At 42.7% G+C, this 23,370-nt stretch overlaps 1 long non-coding RNA gene across 1 annotated transcript; it reads left to right on the top strand.

The window, feature by feature from the left end:
- Positions 1-17,641: 17,641 nt before the first annotated feature.
- LOC135983852 (uncharacterized) lies at positions 17,642-20,498 on the top strand. The gene is made up of 3 exons (XR_010601677.1): positions 17,642-17,700; positions 19,393-19,473; positions 20,227-20,498. It is a non-coding gene; the product is annotated as an uncharacterized LOC135983852 (long non-coding RNA).
- The last annotated feature ends 2,872 nt before the right edge of the window (positions 20,499-23,370 follow it).

Genomic DNA, 23,370 nt, shown 5'->3' with positions numbered 1-23,370 from the left:
ACCCAATGAAATTAATAGGTAGCAAGTTTCAAACAAATAAAAGGAAGTACTTCTTCATAGAACTTGCCAGGGGATGTTATGAAGGCCAAAAAGATAACTGGGTTCAGAAAAGAATTAGATGCATTCCTGGAGGATAGGTCCATCAATTGCTATTAGCCAAGATGGTCAGAGATGCAACCCCATGTTCTGGGTATCCCTACCCTCTGATTGCCAGAAGCTGGGAGTGGACAACAAGGGATGGATCACTCAGTAATTGTCTGTTCTGTTCATTGCCTCAGAAGCACCTGACATTTGTGACTGTCGGAAGACAGATTACTGGGCTAGATGGACCATTGATCTGATCCATTATGGCCATTCTTATCTTTGAATGATAGAATATCAGGGTTGGAAGGGACCTCAGGAGGTCATCTAGTCCAACCCCCTGCTTAAACCAGGACCAATCCCCAGACAGATTTTTGCCCCAAATCCCTAAATGGCCCCCTCAAGGATTGAATTTACAATCCTGGGTTTAGCAGGCCAATGCTCAAACTACTAAGCTATCCCTCCCCCCTTCTTACAACTCAGGGTCTGGCTCCAGGTGTTTAATCAATGTAGAGGATTCTGCTCACTATTTATTTCAGTCTGAAGTCACATACAAGAAACACACAGTAGTTGTCATTAGAAGGCCATAGATTGGTACATTTTGACTGTAAGGATTGCAAAGACTTTAAAAGCTCTGCATTGTTGGCCTGGAGATCTTCCTTTTCCTCAGAGGTTTTCTCCTGAATTTCTTGCAGCTTCTGGGTGAGGTTCAATTTCCTGCTGGTGAGTGAGATTTTCCAGAATTTCCTGCTGCTGGGTGAACTTTTCCTGCCATCTGTTTGCTTAATGGGAAATGAAAAAAAAATTAATTCACAATATTACCACACCAAAAAGTGCCCTTCAAAACTAAACTATGGTTTACAATATAGAGTCACAATTTTAAAAATTCCTTTAAATGTTCCTTAGAGCCAGGGCTGGTACAAGACAGCTGTGAAGCTATGGCCCAGGGACCACTTGGTGCCAACCAGAAGAGGGTGCAGGGTTGAATATAATTTTACAGGGATTCCCTGGGTTAGACATCTTCATATCTATTAACCGAAGGATGACATCTGAGGTCTCTACCAAGAGCAGTAGCCCACTGGTCATTACGATCATTGCAAAATATAAGTAATAGTTAAGAAATTATGTAGCTATACTGAAAATTAGGAGTTAAGGCAGGTCACCAAGAGGTGACATACCTTAGAAATGTTCCCTTCAGGAAGGAAGTAATAGACATCTATCTCCCTGTCTGGTCATTTGTGTATTGCATGCCTCACAATGGATGCCTATTTGCTTATTGAGAGACTGTGAAATCTACAAGAGAAAATCTACAGGAAGACACACAGCAGTGAGGTATCCTGTTCATGAATAAAACCAAAAGATTGTTCTGGTAAATCTTGGAGGGCATGGGGTTGCACTGAATCCTTCACCTAGGAGGCAATTTGGCAGCGTGCTTGTCTCATGAAAGGGGGGGTCACTGCCCCCAAACACTAACTATTCCTCCGAGACTGCTTCCTCCCTCCCAATATCTGTCTCTGTCTCATCCTAGGCCCTTGTGTATATCCAAACTCCCAAAACCTTGATGAGACATACCAAAGAATAGGGATTGACTGACCCCTAGTCCCTACCTTAAAGGGGACAGACCACTCCTGCTAAAGTCCCATTGACTTTCAACATTAATTATGCTCCTAAGTCACTTAGGGACATATTTTTAAATGTGTTTAGGCTCCTTAATCCCATTGATTTCAATCTGGTTCTTAGATACTTTTGAAAATTTCACCCATCAATACTCACTTCCTGATTTAGACAGAAGAGGAAAATCTTACAGCAATTACAGTCCCTAACAATGAAAGATGCCATAAGCACTTGGAGATGATACCTGTGGAGGTGTCCTCTGGTCAGTTAGAAGGAGTTCCTGTCCCATGGCCTGGACCAGAGGGATACTGGAGGATCTCTCTAATTCTTTGCACTTTCTTTTACACCATATTTGGGGTCGGGAAGGAATTTTCCTCCAGGGTAGATTGGCAGAGGCCCTGGAGGTTTTTCGCCTTCCTCCGCAGCATGAGGCAGGGTTCGCTTGCTGGGCAGGGGTCGCTTGCTGGAGGATTCTCTGTGACTTGAAGTCTTTAAATCATGATTTGGGGACTTCAACAGCTGAGTCAAGGGAGAGAATTATTTCAGGAGTGGGTGGGTCAGCTTTTGTGGCCTGCATCATGCGGGAGGTCAGACTAGATGATCATAATGGTCCCTTCTGACCTTAAAGTCTATGAGTCTATGAGTTTACATCACCATCAGTGCAACCATTATCATCACCAGAAAGAGGCTACAAAACCACTGGGTGCAAGTAGTATTGGCATGAACAGAGTTTGCATGCACAAGACTGGAACTGCATCATCAGCATGAACATCATGAGAAACATTGAATTTATCAGTTTCTGCTACTACAGTGCTATAAGCCCCTTTATATATTTTTGACTAGACACTGAAATACTCGAGACAAGAGTGGAAACAGTACCAAGAAAAAGACAAGCTAAATTTGGGCCAATTGGAAGATTCTGGGAAATGCTGACTGTGTGTGACATTGAAATCAAAGCAGGAACCAGATATATCCCCAAACAACTCTAAAAATGGGGAGAGGATTAGAACGAGAGATTATTTGGTGGACGCTGAAGATACATGTGGATGTCATTTTGGGAAAGGATGGTTCTTTGAGACGAAAATTGTAATCTCCTTTATATCTATCAATCTGGTAACTAGATCTGGTCATATATGTTCAGTCAAAAATGTAGTTTTATCCATGGGAAAATGTTGATTTCAAGATTTTTTCTGTTTTCTGAAGCAATATTTTACATTTGTCATTTTGAATTACATATCATTTCAATATGAAATGTCAGCTCTAAACATAACATTTTATATCTAATTGACATTCTATTTTCAAAATTAATTGTTGGATGACAAAATATTTCAATTGGAGAATCCAGCAGAGGGCAACAAAAATGATCAGGGGGCTGGGGCACATGATTTATGAGGAGAGGCTGAGGGAACTGGAATTGTTTAGTCTGCAGAAGAGAAGAGTGAAGGGGGATTTGATAGCAGCCTTCAACTACCTCAAGGGGGTTCCAAAGAGGTTGGAGCTTGGCTGTTCTCAATGATCTCAAGTTGCAGTGGGGGAGGTCTAAGTTGGATATTAGGAAACGCTATTTCTCTAGGAAGGTGGTAAAGCACTGGAATGGGTTACTAGGGAGGTGGTGGAATCTCCATCCGTAGAGGTTTTTAAGGCCCGGCTTGACAAAACCCTGGCTGGGATGATTTAGTTGGTGTTGGTCCTGCTTTGAGCAGGGGATGGGACTAGATGATTTCCTGAGGTCTCTTCCAAACCTAATCTTCTACGATTCTAAGATTTTAGGAAAGGGGCAAAAAAGTTTTCATCTATGTGCTGTAACTTTAGACTGAAATAATTTCATATTAAATCCTCAACACTGTTGCTACACTGATGAATATCAGATTATGAGATTTTGTGTTAATTGGATTACAATTCTTTTTATACTTATTTATCAAAAATGTACACTCACTGTATAACTCAGAAGTGAGTCTTAAGGAAATGTAAAGGAGGATAACATGTTTTAAGTCACATGTTGAAAGACCACCAGAGAGGAGTTTAGCAAGAAAAAAACAGGAGGGAATAAGAATATAGTAATCAGAGAAATGTAGATCTCGAAAGAGCTCAAGAGGTCTTCTAGTCCAGCCACCTGCAAATATACCTAGACCATCCCTGACAGGTGTTTGTCTACCCCATTCATAAAAACCTCCAAAGATGAGGATTCCAAAACCTCTCTAATATCTAAACATAATTTCTCCCGCTGAAGATTAAATTAATTACTTCTTGCCCTACCTACATTGAGAACAGTCAATCACCAGCCTCTTTATAACAGCCCTTACCCATACTGAGAACAGGCAGAGGGGGGAGGGGAGCCTCTCCTTCCTATGGGCAAACAGCCAGATCACACACCCATGCAGCTGCCACAACTGCCAGTCATGGAGGCAGGGACCCACAGCTGCAAACAATAGGGAAAACAGGGCCTGCTATAAAAGGAGAGAGCTCAGAGAAGGAAGGGAGGCAGAAAGGCCTGAGACAGCAGGCTGCCTGCAGAAATGCAGCCCAAAAGGACAGAAGCAGACCATTCAGCCCAATTAGGGGCCGGGGCCAAGAATTTTCCTGACTAGGAGCTAACCAAAGAAAGTCAGTTAGGGGACAATAGAGATCCCATGAAAGACCACAGCAAGGACTGGTGACACCTTCACATCATGAAAAGAACAGGAGTACTTGTGGTACCTTAGAGACTAAAAATTTATTTGAGCATAAGCTTTCGTGGGCTACAGCCCACTTCATCGGATGCATAGAATGGAACATATAGTAAGGAGATATATATACACATACAGAGGACATGAAAAGGTGGGAGTTGTCCTACCAACTCTTATTAATTAAGAGAAAAAACTTTTGTAGTGATAATCAAGATAGCCCATTACAGATAGTTTGACAAGAGGTGTGAGAATACTTAACATGATAATTTGCTGTTTGTAACCCGGCCCTTCCAAATCTAGTTTAAAGACCTGCTCACTATGCGGGTAAATCAGTGTACAAAGACACTTTCCCCCTTCTTGGTTAGGTAGACCCCATCTCTTTCTAGCAAACCTTCATTGTGTAACAGCATCCCATGGCCAAGGAACCCTAAGTTTTTCCATTTACTGTCATAGCCATGGATTCACCTCCAGGATGTGCATGTCCCTGCCTAGCTCCTTACCCTCAATCGGGAGATTGGAGGAAAACACCACCTGTGCCCCGACTCCTTCATCCTTGCTCCAAGAGCCCTTTAGTCACTCTCAGTATCATTAGTGACAATGTGGACAAGCAGCATGGTTTTAGTAGTCAGAAAGATGGATGAGCCTTGGCAACCTTTCCATAAAGCTTGGTCCAGGAAGGCAGAACATATCCCACGACATCATGTCAGATCAGCAGATGGATGCCTCTGTTCACATCAGAAGAGTCCCTGGTCACCACCACTCAGTGCCTCCTCCCCTTGGTTGTAACGGCCATGAGTTTCTCAGTTTTGGGGGCAGGTGGTTTCTCTTCCTCAGCCATTGGAGTCTGCTGCTTACCTCCTGTTGCCAGTACTTCATATTCGATCTTAACCATGATGGATGGGGGGACCTGGCTGGGGGGGATGACTCCATGCATCTGAAGAAGTGGGGTTTTTACCCATGAAAGCTTATGCCCAAATAAATCTGTTAGTCTTTAAGGTGCCACCGGATTCCCCATTGTTTTAGCCCAGAAAATTGGTTTCCCCTCGGAAAGAAATTTTACCACTTTTCTATTGAATCCAAACCTTGGCTGGAGAGTCAAAAGGCCTGCTCTTCTCCTGACTCCAGACTCCTCCTGATAGAAAACAAAGAAGAGCTGGTAGAGTATCTTTGTCTTTGGAAAGCTGCATATTCAAAACAGCGAATAGAAGATTTTTTAGTGAAAAGAGGATAATGGAAAAAGAGATTTGGCTTCATTTGGTGTCTAGCTTTATGATTTTTTTCTAGATGCTAATTATCTTACACCTCCTCATCTCTCCCCAGCATTAGCACCATAACTGAACCCTAAATTAAATTAAAAGGCACCTGATGCAAGGCAAAACCCCAATGTCACCAGTACTTTTCATATTCAAGCTACATCTATTACTGTAGTATAAAAAAACCCTGTAAATCACTCTGGGCATTTTTCTCTGTCTCAGAAGTTATCTAGGGGAGGTATTGTCCTCTAGACAAGAGAGTGAATAGAGATTAACCAACAAAGAATGCTGTCACAGTTTCTACAGCAAACACTTGTGAAGGAAATGAAGAATGTGATCAGGTTGGCTAATGGAGCTGATCAACCATGAGTAGGGCCCTACCAAATTCACAGTCCATTTTGGTCAATTTCACAGTCATAGGATTTTAAAATTCATAAATTTCATGATTTCAGCTATTTAAGTCTGAAATTACATGGTGGTGTAATTGTAGGGGTCCTGACCCAAAAAGGAGGTCTGTGTTTGTATGAGTGGGGGGGGGGGTCACAAGGTTAGTGGGGGTTGCAGTACTGCTACCTTTACTTCTTCACTGCTGCTGGCTGTGGTGCTGCCTTCAGATCTGGTCAGCTGGAGAGCGGTGGCTGGTGGCTGGGATCCCAGCTCTGAAGGCAGAGCCACTGCCAGCAGCAGTGCAGATGTAAGGATGGCATGGTGTGGTATTGCCACTCTTACTTCTGTGCCGCTGCCTGCAGAGCTGGACCCTCACTCAGCAGCTGCCACTGTCCAGCAGCCCAGCTCTGAAGGCAGCAGCACAGAAGTAAGGGTGGCATGATATGATATTGCCACCATTACTTGTGCACTGCTGCTGGCAGAGTGCTGCCTTCAAAGCTGGGCGCCCGGGCAACAGCTGCCATTCTCCGGCCGCCCAGCTCTGAAGGCAGCACAGAAGTAAGGGTGGCAATACTGCAATCCCCCTAAAATAACCTTGTGACCCTCCTGCAACTCCCTTTTAGGTCAGGACTCCCAGTTTGAGAAATGCTGGTATCCCCCATGAAATCTGTATAGTATAGGGTAAAAACACACAAAAGACCTGATTTCACGGGGGGAGACAATATTTCATGGTATGTGAGGTGATTTTCATGGCTGTGAATTTAGTAGGGCCCTAACCATGAAGCTACCTCAGGACATAGGGATCTGTTAACCACATCACTGTACCTGATATCCATACAGTTGTGAAACGAGCAACTACCTGATGTAGGTATACCCATGAGATGAGCAGGGAAAGGAATAAACTGGCTTTGTCTTTGTATAGGATTTCATGAGCCCCCTGGCAACTTCTAACAGCACAGGATTATCAAGTGACAAGACCAACAGGTCGTGGATGCGGGTGAATGCCAAAGCTTCCTCCACTGACTGGTAAGTTCCAGACACAACTAGAAACTTCTCATTTCAATGAAGTGAATTGACAGTGCGATGACAGAGAGAAACTCAAGCTTCAATAAAAAGGAATGCAATACGTCATCATTGAAATATATTTTTAAAAATTCTATCAGGGCTCAAATCAGGAGCTGATGGGGCAAGTCGAGGTTGAAACGCATTGATCAAAAGCTATAGCTGATGAAACACCAAAAGTGGAGGGAATGCAGGTGCTGTAGATAAAGAATGAAGTGCATCGGCAAAACTGAGGGCAGTAGGAATTCAAGAAAAAAATGAGTAGAGAGGAGGTTGTGTCATGGCTGAGGTGCACTGGCAGTTAAGTGAAAAGTTTGCACCACATGTGATGCACTACTCCTGACTCTAGCCAATGCAATTATTCCCTCACATTCATAAATACCAAATTTGCTGATGATTTTTTTTAATAATGGCCCCTCTGCTTTCCCAAACTGTTTTGTTATTATTAAAATTATTTGTTTTTTTGTCATATGATTAAGTTACAGATATTTTTAACTTGAAAAAGATAAGGCAGTAATAGAGATATAACTAGAATGACTTACTTCATTCTAGTTGTATTCTACATTTTATTCTGTCATAGGTTTGCAGTAAAGAAAGGATACATTGATGGGAACTGTGCACATGTCACAAGTGGAGAGCTTTCCTCTGGTCCATGCAAAGATGAAAAGCGCTATCTTTGTGAGCAGCTGGTTCTTTTGCCAAAGCCTGACATATCGGCATGAGATGGATCATGGAAACCATAAAATCTGGGATATCTCAAACACAGTGACAGATATCCCCCAATAAATACTACCACTCTCATCTTTTCCTCTTCAGAGATTGCTTTTATGTTGTAAAAGTGTAACACACTTTGCTGTGACCATATATTGTTCACGAGTCTGTGTCAAAAGACTCTGGGAATGGCCACTCAGAGAAAAAGCAGACAGTTAAATCTGATAAACCACATGTTTTTTGGATACTCACAGGCAATCAGATCCTTTCTACTATCTGAATCTGGTTTCTTTTTCCTTTTCCAGTTCAGTTAGAGTGAACTAAGTAATGTTTTAAAATAAACTATCTTGGTTAAAATAGTTTTCCTTCAATAAATTGGTAAAAAAAGTCTGATTTAGTTGCCACCTTTTATATATATATATATATATATATATATATATATATATATATATATATATATATATATATATATATAATTTTGTGGCATTTCATTCAGTAACAGAAAAAATGCATCATGAAGCAACACAAATAAATGGACAACATTGATCAAACTACAAGTACCTTTTGGGGAAAATAGTTTGAAGGTGTTCTTTAAAAGCGTGGTGGGATGGACTGAGATGGATGTGAGGGACAATCATTATCCCTGCCCATGGGGTCAATACAGCAAAGGAGAATTCACCTGCCCCACCCACTCCCCACCTTTCCCCCACCCCACTTCTCTCTAGTGTTTACTGTTGCACACAAACACATACACATTAAAATGTTGAATTGGTTTTGTAAACAAATATGAGTTAATGTGGAGGTAAAAGTTTAGAATTTTACTTCTCTTCACCTTTTTATTTGTAACTTTTTCTGAGTGTGCTGGTCAGGACTTCTGATGGACACTTCCTATATGGCATAACCTGATCCCTTCAAAAGGCATTCTTGTTTCCACTGTTGGTGTTGGTGGCACTACAAAAAGAGGACAGTCAGATGGTGTGACACTCTGTACCTGGGAAGGAAACTCTACACGCCTATGTTCATCTTTATAAAATGATTATGTGGTATCCAATGCAAAATTTGTCATATTGGGTATCTTCGGAAGGCTCATGATGCACTCAGCGTTGTTGTTACAGTAATGTTATAGGTTATTGTGATGGTTTCGGTCACAGAGACCCCCTTGGCACTGTTACCTGACGTGCTGAATCTACCTCTGAGCCCATCTTCCCTGCCAGTTTGGGACTTCAGAACCCTGTTTTGTTGAGGCAGACATGCTAATCTTCTACAACATAGACCCAGGATCTGACCCATGCCCCCAAAGCTGCAGACTTAACTGAAAACGGCTTAGCAAGTGCTCTTGTCTCTAGCACCCAGACACCCAGCTCCTAATGGGATACAAACCCCAAATAAAGTGGTTTTACTCTGTATCAAGCTTATACAGGGTGAACTCATAAATTGTCCACCCTCTATAACACTGATATAGATATGCACAGCTGTTTGCTCCCCCAGACATTAATTACTTCCTCTAGGTTAATTAATAATCAAAAAGTGATTTTATTAAGTATAAAAAGTAGGATTTAAGTGGTTCCAAGTAATAACAGACAGAACAAAGTAAGTTACCAAGCAAAATAAAAGAAAACATGCAAGTCTATGCCTAACACAGTAGGAAATTGAATACAGATAAATGTCACCCTCAGAGATGTCCCAATAAGCTTCTTTCACAAACTGGACTCCTTCCTAGTCTGGGCCCAATCTTTTTCAGACCAACGTTGCAGCTTATGGCCTGGGTCCAGCAATCATTCACACCCTGTAGTTACAGTCCTTTGTTCTAGTTTATTTCAGGCATCTCTTTGGGGTGGAGAGGCCATCTCTTGAGCCAGCTTAAGACAAAATGGAGAGGCTTCCAGGGCCTTTTATATTTTTTCTCTCAAGGGTGGAAACCCCTTTGTTCTTCTGTGCAAAGTCACAGCAACAAGATGGAGTTTGTAGCCACTTGGGCAAGTCACATGTCCATGAATGATTCAGCTTTTTGCAGGCCAACACCATTGTTTACATGTTAGTTTGAACATTCCCAGGAAAGCTCAGATGTGGATCACGGGCCCAAGCTGAGCTAGGGAGCAGAGCTGCAGCCCCAGAGCCAGAGACACAGCCCAGGGAGAGCAGATCCTCTGTTGGAAGCAGGGCTGCAACCACAGAGCCAGAGGGGCCAGAGAAGCAGCCCAGGGGGCTGGAGGCAGAGCAGCAGCAGCAGTGCTGAGGCAGAGTGGAGCTGGGGCTGGAGCCAGGTGTGGTGAGCAACTGGGGCCAGCCAAGGGGGGACCTGGGCAAAGGGCCCAGTGCAGAAAGACACCCCCAGCCAAGGGTTCTTGCAGGCCAGACTTGGAAGGGGATCTTAACCCGACAGGGGGCTGACACTGGGAAGAAGTGTCCCACCACCCAAAGCCCAGAGGTGTGTGGCCACCACCAGAGCAAGTGTCCAACCCACAGCATCCCTGCAGCACAGCCAGGGCCTGAGAAGGAGCCTTGGGACCTACAAGGAACAGACTGTGAACTGCCTTGACAATCCAGAGACACTGTTTGTGATGTTCCCTGCCACAGAGCGGGGTGACGTGTTTTCCTTTAACCTTTCACATTTCTCCTTATTTGTTTTTTAATTAATTGTTGATGAAATAACTTGCATTTGCTTTAAATTGTATGTAATAGTCAGTGGGTCAGGGAAGTCCCCAGTGCAGAGAGAGTACCAAGGAATGGGGAAACCCTAGCCCCTGTCCTAGGTGACCGCAGCAGGTTTGGGGGTCGAGCCCCCCAGGAATCCTGGGCCCAGCCTTGTTGGGGTTACAAGGACTCTGTCAGACAGGAGAGTGGAAGAGGAGTCCTCAAGGGCAGGGAGGCCTCTGGGTGAAGGAAGTGGGAGTGAGGACTCAGATCCTTTTGCTAGCACACCTCACCAGGGTAGTGCAGAAGCCAGGAAAGTTCCCCACAATAGCGGGACCATTCCCCCGCTTACATTTGTACAAAATTCGGTGCAACTATAGGACCTTGGTTGCAACAATGATCAATATGGTCACAGTTAATGCCAATAATATCAGAGTTATAATTTCATGTATGTAGTTATGAGGCTGAAAATGTATCCTCATGGCTCAAAATAAGCCCAGAGAAAAACTCTCCAAGAACAGAGAGGCAGTTTACATGTCATCAGGGCAGGTATGGTACAAACCCAGCCCAGCCTCACAGGAACAAAGGCCACTGGTCTAGGCACCAACAAAAGAATCTGTTAGACTCACGAGGGAGTCACTCCCCTTCCTTTGGTCAGTTTGGAAATGTGATGAGGTAATGCTCACCTGACTCTGAAGGGGGGTGGGCAAAGCCAAGAGGGAAGAAAGAACATGATAAAAGGGAGAGACATTTGCCATGCTCTTGATCTCTCTTCCAGCTACATCTACAGACACCACACCAAGCGACTGAAGCGCTGATCAAAGGGGAGAGCCTGGCTGTGGTGCGAAGCATCTAAGTTTGTAAAGGCATTGAAAGTGTAAAGATCAGCTTAGAATGCATTTTTATTTTATTTCATTTGCCCAAATCTTGCTTGTTATGCTTTGATTTATAATCACTTAAAATCTATCTTTATAGTTAATACATTTGTTTATTCTACCTGAAGCTGTCTGTTTGGTTTGAAACGTGTCAGAGACTCCCCTTGGGATGAATTTCTTTGTTCAATTGATGAACTCATATAAGCTTGCAGCATCCAGTGGGCATAACTGGACACTGCAAGACAGAGGTTCCTAGGGTTGTGTCTGGGACCAGAGATATTGGCTAGTGTCAGTCAGTTGCACAATCCAAGGGACAGCTAACATGCCAGAGGCTGTGCGTGAATAGCCCAGGAGTGGGGTTCTCACAGCAGAGCAGGATAAGGCTGGCTCCCAGAGTCAAGGATTGGAGTGACCTAGCACATCACTGGTCCAGATAACACCAGAGGGGAATGTCACAGGTAGTTTCTCTTCCCTGGGTATTTAAATACAAGGAAGAAGTAGTGGAGCAGAACCAGAATTGTTTGCTGCTTGAGAGAGACAACATATGTTCACTTTGACATCTTTCCTTATTCAATTTTCTCAACAAAAATTAGCTCAAATGAAACAATGTTGCAGCATGATGAGGCAAACATTTGTTCTCTGTTTAAAACTTCAGGCTTTTTCTTTTGTTAAGATTCAGGAAATGCATATTGGTCTCAGGCCCATTATCTGTGGAGTGGATCCACATGACTCATGGATAGTGAAAGATAGTGGGAGCTCACAGTTCTAATCCTGAGGAAAGGTCTCAATGCCTCAATCTGAGGGTGCCATTATGTGTGGGAAGGTTTGTCTTAATGTAATCTTCTCTTCATGTGAACAACTTGACTGAGTACCAGTTTGCCTTAAACCTCCCGTTTGTGTGGGGAGACAATAAGACCTTCATCTACTCTCAACTCTTAGGCTACGCCTTCACTACCCACCTGAATCGGCGGGTAGAAATCGATCTCTCGGGGATCGAATTATCGTGTCTCGTCGGAACACGACAATTGATTCCCTAATCGACGCTTGTACTCCACCAGCGCACGTAGGAGTAAGCGCCATCGACAGGGGAGCCGCGGAGGTCGATTTGCCGCCGTCCTCACAGTGGGGTAAGTCGGCTCGGATACGTCGAATTCAGCTACGCTATTAGCGTAGCTGAATTTAAGTATCTTAAATCGATCCCCCCCCCCAGTGAAGACATAGCCTGAGTTGGGAATTGGTCCTGCTTTGAGCCAGGGGTTGGACTAGATGACCTCCTGAGGTCCCTTCCAACCCTGATATTCTATGATTTTAAGATTCAACATATTCCTGGGATTCCACTGATCTTTCATTTGTGCTGAGCATGATTCCTAGTCTCACAGATCTTGAACACCAGACAGGACACAGAATTTTCATTAATGAATTGGATGATGAAATAGAGAGTATGTTTATTAGTTTGTGGATGACACCAAGGGGTTGCAAGCATTTTAGAGGACAGGCTTAGAATTCAAATTAACTTTACAAATTGGAGAATTAGTATGAATCAACAAGATGAAATTCAGTGAAGACAGGTACAAAATACTGCACTTAGGAAGAAAAAAAATCAGATGTACAATTATTGAATGGGACTAACTGGCTAGGTGTTAGTACTGCAAAAAAGGATCTTAGGGTTCTAATCAGTCACAAATTGAATATGAGTCAGCAATGTGATGCAGTTGAGAAAAAGCCTACTATCATTCTGGGTGTATTAACAGGGGTGCTATATGTAAGGCATGGGAAGTAATCATCCCACTATACTTGGCACTCAGGAGGCCTCAGCTGGAGTAATGTGTTGAGCTTTGGATGCCACACTTTAAGAACATGTGGACAAATTGGAGAGAGTTCAGAGAAAAGTGATAAAAATGATAAATAGTTTAGAAAACCTGAGCTGGGTATCTTTATTCTTGAGAAAAGCAGACTGAGGGGGGACCTCATAAGATTCTTCAAATATGTTAAGGGCTGTTGGACTTTGATAATTTTTTCTCCATGTCCTTTGAAGATAGGACAAGAAATAATGGGCCTAATCTGCAGTAAGGAAGATTTAGGTTAGATTTTGGGGAAAACTTTCCGAGTACAAGGACAGTTAAGTGCTGGAATAGGCTTCTAAAGGAGATTGTGGAATCCCTGTCATTGGAAATTTTTAAGATCAGCTTAGACAAACACGTGTTAGGGATGGTCCAGGTGTACTTGATCCTGCCTCAGATTTTTCAACTGTATTAAGATGAAAGGCAACAATTGCTAGCGACTCCATATTAAGAAAAGTTGACAGAGAATTCAGCAAAGGGACTCAGATACAGCAGGATGGTGTACTCTCTCCCTGGAGAAAAGACAAGAGATTCATCTACAAGATTGGACAGGATTCTGAATTCATCTGGGAAATTTCCACTGCTGATGATGAACATTGGAAACAACAATATGACATCATATGGAACTACCCAGATTATAAAATATTTTAGGGATTTTGGAAGGGAGTTAAAGAAGAGGAAAGTCCAAGTGATTTCAGAGGTACTACTGGTCCAGTGAATGAGAGAAAGCAGGAGACAGAAAACACTGGAGGCAAACTGTTGGCTGCTCAAGTGGTGTAAATTTAGTTTTGTGGAACACTGGGTCACATTCCAGTGTGAGAGGAGACTGCATGAATAAGACGGCTGCATCTCAGAAGTAGTGGGGGTGATCTTGGTTGGAGACTAGGTGGAGCAGCCAGAAGAGCATTAAATTAATAAAGGAAGCAGAAGATGCTCAGGGTGCATATGCTGTAGAAAGTCAACTAACTAGAACCAAAACCTGCAGAACCCCATTAGAACCACCCATGTTCAAGGATGATTCCCCCTGACAACTACTTTTTTGAGAAATGTCAGTTAGCTAGGTCTTAATTCATTTAGCATATGCTCTATTGGTACTCTGTAGTGCTAGGTTTTTTATCAGAATGTTCTCAGGGGCTGCCTAATACCACACAAAATAGCTGGGGAGTTTGGGAAGGAAGGAGGAGGAAGATTACGTCTCTCTCGAATTTTAACCCTGTGGTTAGCATACCTACATGGGATGTGGGATAACTGAAGTTCAAGTCCCCCCTCCACCTGAGGTGGTGAAGAGATTTAAACTGGGATCTGCCACCTCTCAGGAGCATGCCTTAACCATCAGGCTATGGGACACCAAGCTGTTGCACTCTGAATAAATAATTAAAATCTAATCACCAGGCTATACAGTCATTCTCAAGTTTGTATTCTCGCTCTCTCTGACCCAAATGACTCTTCAAGAGAAAAAGAGAGAGAACACAGTCATGAGAATGGCTCTAGAGTTGGTTAGAGCACTCAGAAATGTGGAAGGCCAGGATCCAGTTCCCCTACTCTAATGACACTTTAGTTCTTTATCCAGAGTACAACAGCTTTAACTCGAGACACTGAGGAAGCTTCACATCAGAAGATCCCATGGCCCAGTGGTTAGAGTACTCCTCTTTGTGACAGATCCCTGTTGACATCCTTTCTCCCCCTCAGGTGGACGGGGGACTTGTAATGGTTATGAGGGAAGTCCCAATCCCCTGTGTCTTCATGCTAAAGTGGCATAAGGAACCAAACTCTGAGGGGGTGGGACATACTGACAAGAGGGTTGTGTGCTATTTTCTATTTGCTAATTTAGGCAGTTCCCTAACTAGCATGGTGTCTTTTGTGCATCACAGTCTCAGGCACCCTCTCTCTCCCCATTCATTCTATGGAGAGCCAAGGTACCTAACTCAGGCCTGGTGGATCACAGTGATGTTTTCAGACACCTAAAAGTTAGGTGTTGAGACACTGAGCACCACAACATCTAATTCCTTTTCAACATTCAGCCCTAAGATATTTGGAAAACTTCAATGCCAACAGACATACAGGGTGAAAATGAACAGAATGATATAGACAGTGGTGTATCAGTAGCAAGCAAGTTCTCTGTAGGTTTCAGAATGATTTGTTAGTCAGAAGACTTGGATCTTAAATTTCATCACATGCAGGAACACAGAAATCTGACCAATTCATGTATGTATTTTCTTTCGATGGAAACAATTGCATAATCTGTTCAAAGGACAAATTGATGCAAAATGGTGAGGACTGTTACTACTTTTCTATTACAATAAAAAGTTGTTTTGAGTGTAAAGTGTATTGCTCTTCCCTGGCCTCTAGACTGATGAAGATAGAAAACAAGGAAGAACTGGGAGAGTCTACTTATTTTTCTTTTTATATGAACTCTTGAATATCCCAAATTATACATAGCAGGTTTGTCAGGATGCTATTTATTATTTATTTGGGTATAGTACATAAATGTTTATGGGGAAAAAATACCAGAATACAAATCAAACTGATATAAATGGTGTTGAAGTTATTCTGGATTAAACCATTCAATAAAGATATGTGATAAAGGTTAAACTGTGTTGGGAAGAGGTAACTGTCCATATAGTAATTGGATATGAACCACAGTTGGGAGAGCATCAAAAGGTAAAGGATTTCTGATTAGTTATTATGCCTTACTGGAAACATATCACCCAATGAGAATTATCAGAGCAGATCTAAATGTAGATATTGGAACTGCAAAGATTGTATATGAAACAGTCCATGGGGGGCAAGACATTGGAACCATAAACTCCAAGGGAGCAATGGTCCTACAGACTTGTCTGGCACTGGATGTAGTGACTGCAAACATGCACTTTCAGAAGATGAAATGCCACCTCATAACTAATGACAGTGGAGGACACAAGTCCAAAACTGATTTATTTTCAACAACCTGATAGATAACCAATAATCAAAAATAAGATAATACCCAGTGAGAGATTTGTGAATCAGCACAGACTTTTTCTTATGGACTTCAGAATGCAGAGACCTTGAAAACATCTGAATTCCTGGGTGCTGGAAAGGCCTAAGTGGTGGAAACTTAAAGATGGGAATGAAAAAAATCTTTAACAAGCAGTAATATGTAGTCTTCCTGATTACACAGAGGAATGGGTGGAGGATAACTGTTACAAATTAAAGTTAATATTACTGAAAATGTTACACAAAGTCCTAGGAGTGATGAAACCAGTGCCAAAAGGATAAGAAAGGAATTGTGATGGTAGAATCCTCAAGTTAAAGAATCAGTTGAGAGGAAAAAGATAACCTTTAAGAAATGGCAGGTCAGTGGCTTGAGCAGTGTGTAGGGAGGCAAAAATAAAGAGGCTAAAAGAAGTGTTGTGATAGTCAAAAATTTGGCCTGTGACAAGCTATATAACTCATGAGGAGAATGTGAGGGAGAAAAGATCACCTACAAATTCACTATGGCAACGAAGAAAATGACGAAGGACAAGTTTGCTTATATTACAAAAAAAGGTGAAGCAATCAATAAACTTTGGAGTGATTATTTTGAAAGAATGATGAATGAGGAGAACCCAAGGGAGGAATTAAGAAAATGTAAGCCAACTGGAGTATGATAGATTGCATACAGGAGGAAGAGGTTGTAGAGTTACTTAGGCAAGTGAAAAAGGAGAGGAAGAACCTGGGCAGTTGAAGTACTGGTGGATGTGTTGAAGTCATTGGGAAAGGAAGGTGTCAAGTATTTTACAAATCTGTTCAGTGATATTCTTAAGAAAAAGAAAATGCCAAAAGAATGGTGTAAAAACTTTGTGTGGCCCATTTTTAAACATAAAGAAGATATTACTTTATGTGCTAATTATCACCCATTTAAGATGACTTCACATGCTATAAAAGTATGGGAGATTATTGAAAAGGGTATGTGTGGAACAGCTGAAATTTGGATGGGTCACTATGGATTTATGCCAGAAAGGAGTATAATTGATGCCATATTTCCTCTATGAAACCTCATGGAGTAGTTCAGAGAAACGAGACAGCAACTGGGCATGGTCTTTGTGGACTTGGAGAATGCATACGATCATGTGCCAACAGAATTAGTTTGTGGAGTTTGTGATAGAGAGGTGTGCCAGAAGACTATGTCTGTCTTATCTAGGATATGGATGTGACTACCATAATCAAAACCAAATGGGGCTACATCAGAGAATTTCTAGTAAAATTTGGACTGTACCAGAGGTCAGTGCTGAGACCTTTTTTGTTTGCCATTGTCTTGGGTATGATTAATGAGAATCTACTAAGGGAGCTGCCTTGGAATGTGTTGTTCACTTTTGGCTTAGTGATACAAGCAGAAGATTGTGAGACCCCACAAACCAACTTTGAACAGTGATGTCACAGGGCAGACTGAGCCCAGCTTCCCTGGCCTGGAGCAGGTGAGCATAATGCATCTAATTAAAGAGGGCTGGGCCACACCTGGGCCTATAAAGAGTTGCAAGTGGGCAGCTGAGGAGGAAGGATTGAGACAGTCTGAAGCCTGGGCAGCACAGGCCACACTGGAATGGAGCTAACTCCTGTGGTGAGTCTCTGGAGCAAAGTGGGAGGGGCTCAAGGAAGCAACCTTGCAGCTGCTGCAAGGTGGGGAGCAGAGCGGGCTGAGGCTAGGAAGCTGCCAGGAGCCGGAGTGCCATAAACCCCTAGGAGGGGTGGGCGGGAGGGCTGAGGTCTGGGGGGTGGGGGTGGTGAGGTATTTACTTAAGATTGTGTTCTGTTTGTTTGATTAACCTTTTGTTATAAAAAAAAAATCCTTGACTGAGACTGACCAGCAGCCAGCAGGGGCGGCCCACCCGGTGACAAGTGGCAGCACAATTTTGAGCAGGCAGAACTTGGAGTAAACATTGGTAAGACTGGGGATTTGATCACTGAGGGAGAGGAGCATCATAAAAGATATCACAGGCAAAAAGCTTAGCGTGAAAGAATTTAAATACCCGAGAGCAATGATTGCTGACAATGGTGCCCTCCTGAGTGATGCTCAACATCTTACCAAAGCTGCATGATGCAAATAGTGAGCTCTGACCCCAGTTCTCTGTGACAAAAGGATTCCAATAAAGTTAAAAGGTGGAGTGTATAAAAATGTAATTAGACCCATTCTAATGTGCAGAACACAGACTTGGCCAGCCACAAGAAAGGAAATCCTGTACATTGGCCAAACCGGACAGTCTCTCCGCAAAAGAATAAATGGACACAAATCGGGCATCAGGAATGGTAACATACATAAGCCAGTAAGTGAACACTTCAATCTCCCTGGTCATTCTATTACAGATTTAAAAGTCACTATCATTGAACAAAAAATCTTCATAAACAGACTTCAAAGAGAAACAGCAGAACTAAAATTCATTTGCAAATTCAACACCATTAATCTGGGCTTGAATAGGGACTGGGAGTGGCTGGCTCATTACAGAAGCAGCTTTTCCTCTCCTGGAATTGACACCTCCTCATCTATTATTGGGAGTGGACTACATCCACCCTGACTGAACTGGCCCTATCAACACTGGTTCTCCACTTGCGAAGTAACTCCCTGCTCTCCTTGTGTCAGTATATAATGCCTGCATCTGTAACTTTCACTTTATGCATCTGAAGAAGTGAGGTTTTTACCCACGAAAGCTTATGCCCAAATAAGTCTGTTAGTCTTTAAGGTTCCACCAGACTCCTTGTTGTTTTTGTAGATACAGACTAACGCGGCTACCCCCTGATACTTGACGCTATAAAAGTAAATGACTCCAAATAGAGGAAGTGAAGAGAAAAAAGAATAAGAGTTATTAACTATTATTCTTATTCTTCCAGGTCCTGAGGAATATTAATGTACCTTCCTAATTTTAACGTTGCATTAATATCATAACCTACAATACACCCTAGCCAGACTGGGGAGAAAATGCAAACACATTACATCACCACCTTCATGGAGTTTGGCTAAATCCTCAGGAAGGCCTGGAATGTGAACCTAATGTTTCCGCTGTTATCCCATCCCTAGTGTGCTAATTTCCTCCTCCATCTGTACTTTCTTCTACCTCTTCTCTTTTTGCCTTCTACCTAATAAGAGTCTGGGTTAGCTTGCCAGGACAGACTTACCCTTGCATCACTGCTGTAACAAACAAACAAAAGATGATAGTCAATAAACAACCAGTTAGCCTGATCCTTGAAACATTTTGCCAGATCTTAATGTGGCTAATACAGTTGTGTGAGTGTGACATTCCTGAAATTTTTTTTCCAGGAACTAAACTGCAAGCGATGATGACAGAGAGACAGATGCTGCATCCCCTTATCTTCACTGTTCTTTCCTTTTTCCCTGTCTGTGAGTTTTTCTTATTTTCTCTTGGGAAGAAGTAGGATCAGACTTCAGCTACAGCAAAATAAAAGCTGCCAACTGTAACTACTCCTCTCTTTCCCAACTAGGGCTTTTAACAACATATAAAGAACAAGCAAGAAAGACATTTTACCTTGAAAAAAATCTCTTTGAGCGAAATTTAAAAAATAAAATAAATTTTATATCTCTTCTAAGTTTCAAATGTTTTCACTCATTTTGTTTTGGCTTTTTCATTAATGTGTTTTAACAAAAAGTTTAAAAGTATTTACGATGGTCCTTTATATTGAATGTAGGCCTGCCCTAATGCCACACAGATCCTAATCCACAATTATTAGCTGTTTAATGTTGTGTGACACTAAAACAAGGGAATTATCAACACCTTACTCCTCCTGGCTTTAGAGCTGCACTATTAACTCACTAGAATGTGCCTAACAGAGCTGGTTGGAAAACAGGATTTCCATCTTTTGGGAAATTCTGATATTTCAGTATTTGTTTTCATCCTGATTTTGTTCTTGTCCAGTACACAACAGAGCCCCAGACCTGAACGGGTCCTCTAGATGAGCCCATAATGCAAATAAATAGTAATACTAATGAGACAACTAGTCTCCATAAATGCCTCAGCACAAGCTTCACATTCCCTTCCCTCACAGCCGTACAGCCATGGAAAGGACAGAGAAGGAGGATGAAAGATGGATTTTTTTTATCTTTTCCTTTTATTTCTTTTGTGTTTGTTTCTTACAGGATTGCCTCTAAAACACTGGATTATTCCTCTTACTGGATTGGATTATCCAGTAATGGAGCAGATGGGCTCTGGCTATGGGAGGACAGCACAGCTCTCTCCATTGATGTGTAAGCCACAGTGTGAACCTGTTCAGTTCCCTGTACATTTATATAAAGCTGGCATGAAACCAATAGTGGGAGGAGATTCCACTGGCCTGAACTCAGTAATATGTGTGACGATGTGGGTTAGGACCTTCATTTAATCATCTCCTTGCCTCCCACTCAGTGCCAGAGGCAGCAAAGGAGTCCGGGGTGTGGGATGGGGTGAGGTCGAGTCTGTTATAATATAACCTGAAATGAAAGAAAAAAAAAAAAAAGGAGATTTCTTAGGCTGTTTTTTTTTTTTCAAAGGAATTTATGGGAGTTACATGTCCAAATCACACTGAACTTCAGCAGTGTTTAGGCACCTAACTCCCTTATTCTCCTTTGAAAATCCTAACCTTAATTATTAAACAGACACATGGAAAACCTACTTAGATGTAATTTCATCTTCATTTTGTGCTTCATTTCTCCGGACTGGATTTCTGACAAGGAAGCTTTGAACATGGACTGATGACCCCTAATCTGTTTGGGTCATTCCAGAGAGACTTTTGCAAGATCGCAGTTTATTCCATCACTGCTATGATCCTGATCTATAAAGACTAAAAATATCATTTGTATGTATATGATCTATTAACCATTTGTAACTCTCTTATTTTTTTATTATTAAATCGTTAGTTTTTAGTTGCTAAAGGATTGGCATCAGCATGATTATTGGGTAAGATCTAAGTGATATATTGACCTGGCTAAGTGGCCGATCTCTTAGGATCGAAAGGACACGGTATATGATGAAATTGTTTTTTTACAACTACTCATCATAAAGTCCAGTATCTGTGTGATGAAGCAAGGGCTGGGGTGCCTAAGGAGATTGCATTTTTAACTTCTGGTTAACCAGTGTGGTGAGACAAAAGTTTACTTTTGTTACCGGCTTCGTATAATAGAATCATAGAAGATCAGGGTTGGAAGAGACCTCAGGAGGTCATCTAGTCCAATCCCTTGCTCAAATCAGGACCAACCCCAACTAAATCATCCCAGATAGGACTTTGTCAATCCGGGCCTTAAAAACCTGTAAGAATGGAGATTCCACCACCTCCCTAGGCAACTCATTACAGTGCTTGACCGCCCTCCTAATGAAATTGTGTTTCCTAATATCCAACCTAGACCTCCCCCACTGCAACTTGAGACCATTGCTCCTTGTTCTGACATCTGCCACCACTGAGAACAGCCAAGCTCCATCCTTTTTGGAACCCCCCACAGGTAGTTGAAGGCTGCTATCAAATCCCCCCTCACATTTCTCTTCTGAAGACTAAACAAGCCCAGTTCCCTCAGCCTCTCCTTGTAAGTCATGTGCCCCAGGCCCCTGATAATTTTTGTTGCCCTCCTCTGGATTCTCTCCAATTTGTCCATATCCTTTCTGTAGTGGGGGGACCAAAACTGGATGCAGTACTCCAGATGTGGCCTCACCAGTGCCGAACAGAGGGAAATAATCACTTCCCTCGATCTGCTGGCAATGCTCCTTCTAATACAGCCCGATATGCCATTAGCCTTCTTGGCAAGAAGGGCACACTACTGCCTCATATGCAGCTTCTCGTCCACTGTAACCCCCAGGTCCTTTTCTGCAGAACTGCTGCTTAGCCAGTCGGTCCCCAGCCTGTAGCAGTGCATGGGATTCTTCCTTCCTAAGTGCAGGACTCTGCACTTGTCCTTGTTGAACCTCATCAGATTTCTTTTGGCCCAATCCTCCAATTTGTCTAGGTCACTCTGGACCCTATCTGTGCCCTCCAGCATATCTACCTGTCCCCCCAGCTTAGTGTCATCTGCAAACTTGCTGAGGGTGCAATTCATCCCATCATCCAGATCATTAATAAAGATGTTGAACAAAACCAGCCCCAGGACCGACCAGTGGGGTACTCCGCTTGATACTGGCTGCCAACTAGACATCGAGCCTTTGATCACTACCCATTGAGCCCGATAATCTAGCCAGTTTTCTATCCACCTTATAGTCCATTCATCCAATCCATACTACTTTAACTTTCTGGCAATAATATTGTGGGAGACCATATCAAAAGCTTTGCTAAAGTCAAGATATATCACATCCACCACTTTCCCCATATCCACAAAGCCAGTGGATATCATCATAGAAGACAATCAGGTTGGTCAGGCATGACTATCAGGTTGTAGAATAATCACCAGTTTTGGATGAGTCTGCCCTATTTCTCAGCAATTTGTCCTGAATTTGGCATCCTCATCTGTGACCCACTGAGGCAACGGTAACACGGGTGTAAATACTGAAATGTAAGAAACTGTAGCCCAAATTAAGTCTTGGTGTAAACTTCACTGATGTTCCTGATCAGATGTGAATTTAGTCTCTGATATCATTGGTCTCTCCATAGAACTAGAGCTGTACAATTTGACTGAGTATCTTGGTGTTAAGGGGAGACACATCGCTGCTCCATAGTTAAAGCCAACTTCCCATCATTAGCCTGATTTTTATCCTCCCACTAATGACCAGTGTTAAATGGATCTAAATGAAATGATACATGGCAAGGTCTGAAAGGGATCACTCACTGCCGGCACAACCCACTGATCAGACAGGGTAGGGCAGGTCCTCTTTTTTCCTGGAACTCCTGTTGACAGCTGCTCTGTCCTTGCAGCTCTTCCGTGATTCGGTCCTGAGGCCAGGTCATCTGTTCTACTCCACACCTTGTGGGATATATGAAAGAAAATTCAATAATGAGGAAGCCTTCAGATGCCTGTAAGGGCTTTGGGGCTTTCTCCTTAGATCAGGCAATTGGGGTCTGGACCCTTTTGTGTTCAGGGCCTTCTCCCAACTTGGTTTCCTCTTGGGGGTAGGCTTGGTTAGGTCAGTGTTGCCAGGCCTCAGGCAACAGGCCCTTCTGCAGCTCTCCTTCCCATGAGCTCAGAGCATAGATCTATTCCCTTCCACTCTCCACCCCAACTGAGCTGGCCTGCTCTCTCTTTGAGCTCCTCCTCCAAACCATATATGCTTTGCAGGTATGATGGGGTGGGGTGTCTGGGACCACAGCAGCTGTTTAACTCCTTCCT

Source organism: Chrysemys picta, chromosome 1 (genome assembly GCF_011386835.1).
Source record: "Chrysemys picta bellii isolate R12L10 chromosome 1, ASM1138683v2, whole genome shotgun sequence".
Taxonomy (NCBI): domain Eukaryota; kingdom Metazoa; phylum Chordata; order Testudines; family Emydidae; genus Chrysemys; species Chrysemys picta.
This window is presented reverse-complemented; position numbering and strand designations above follow the sequence as displayed.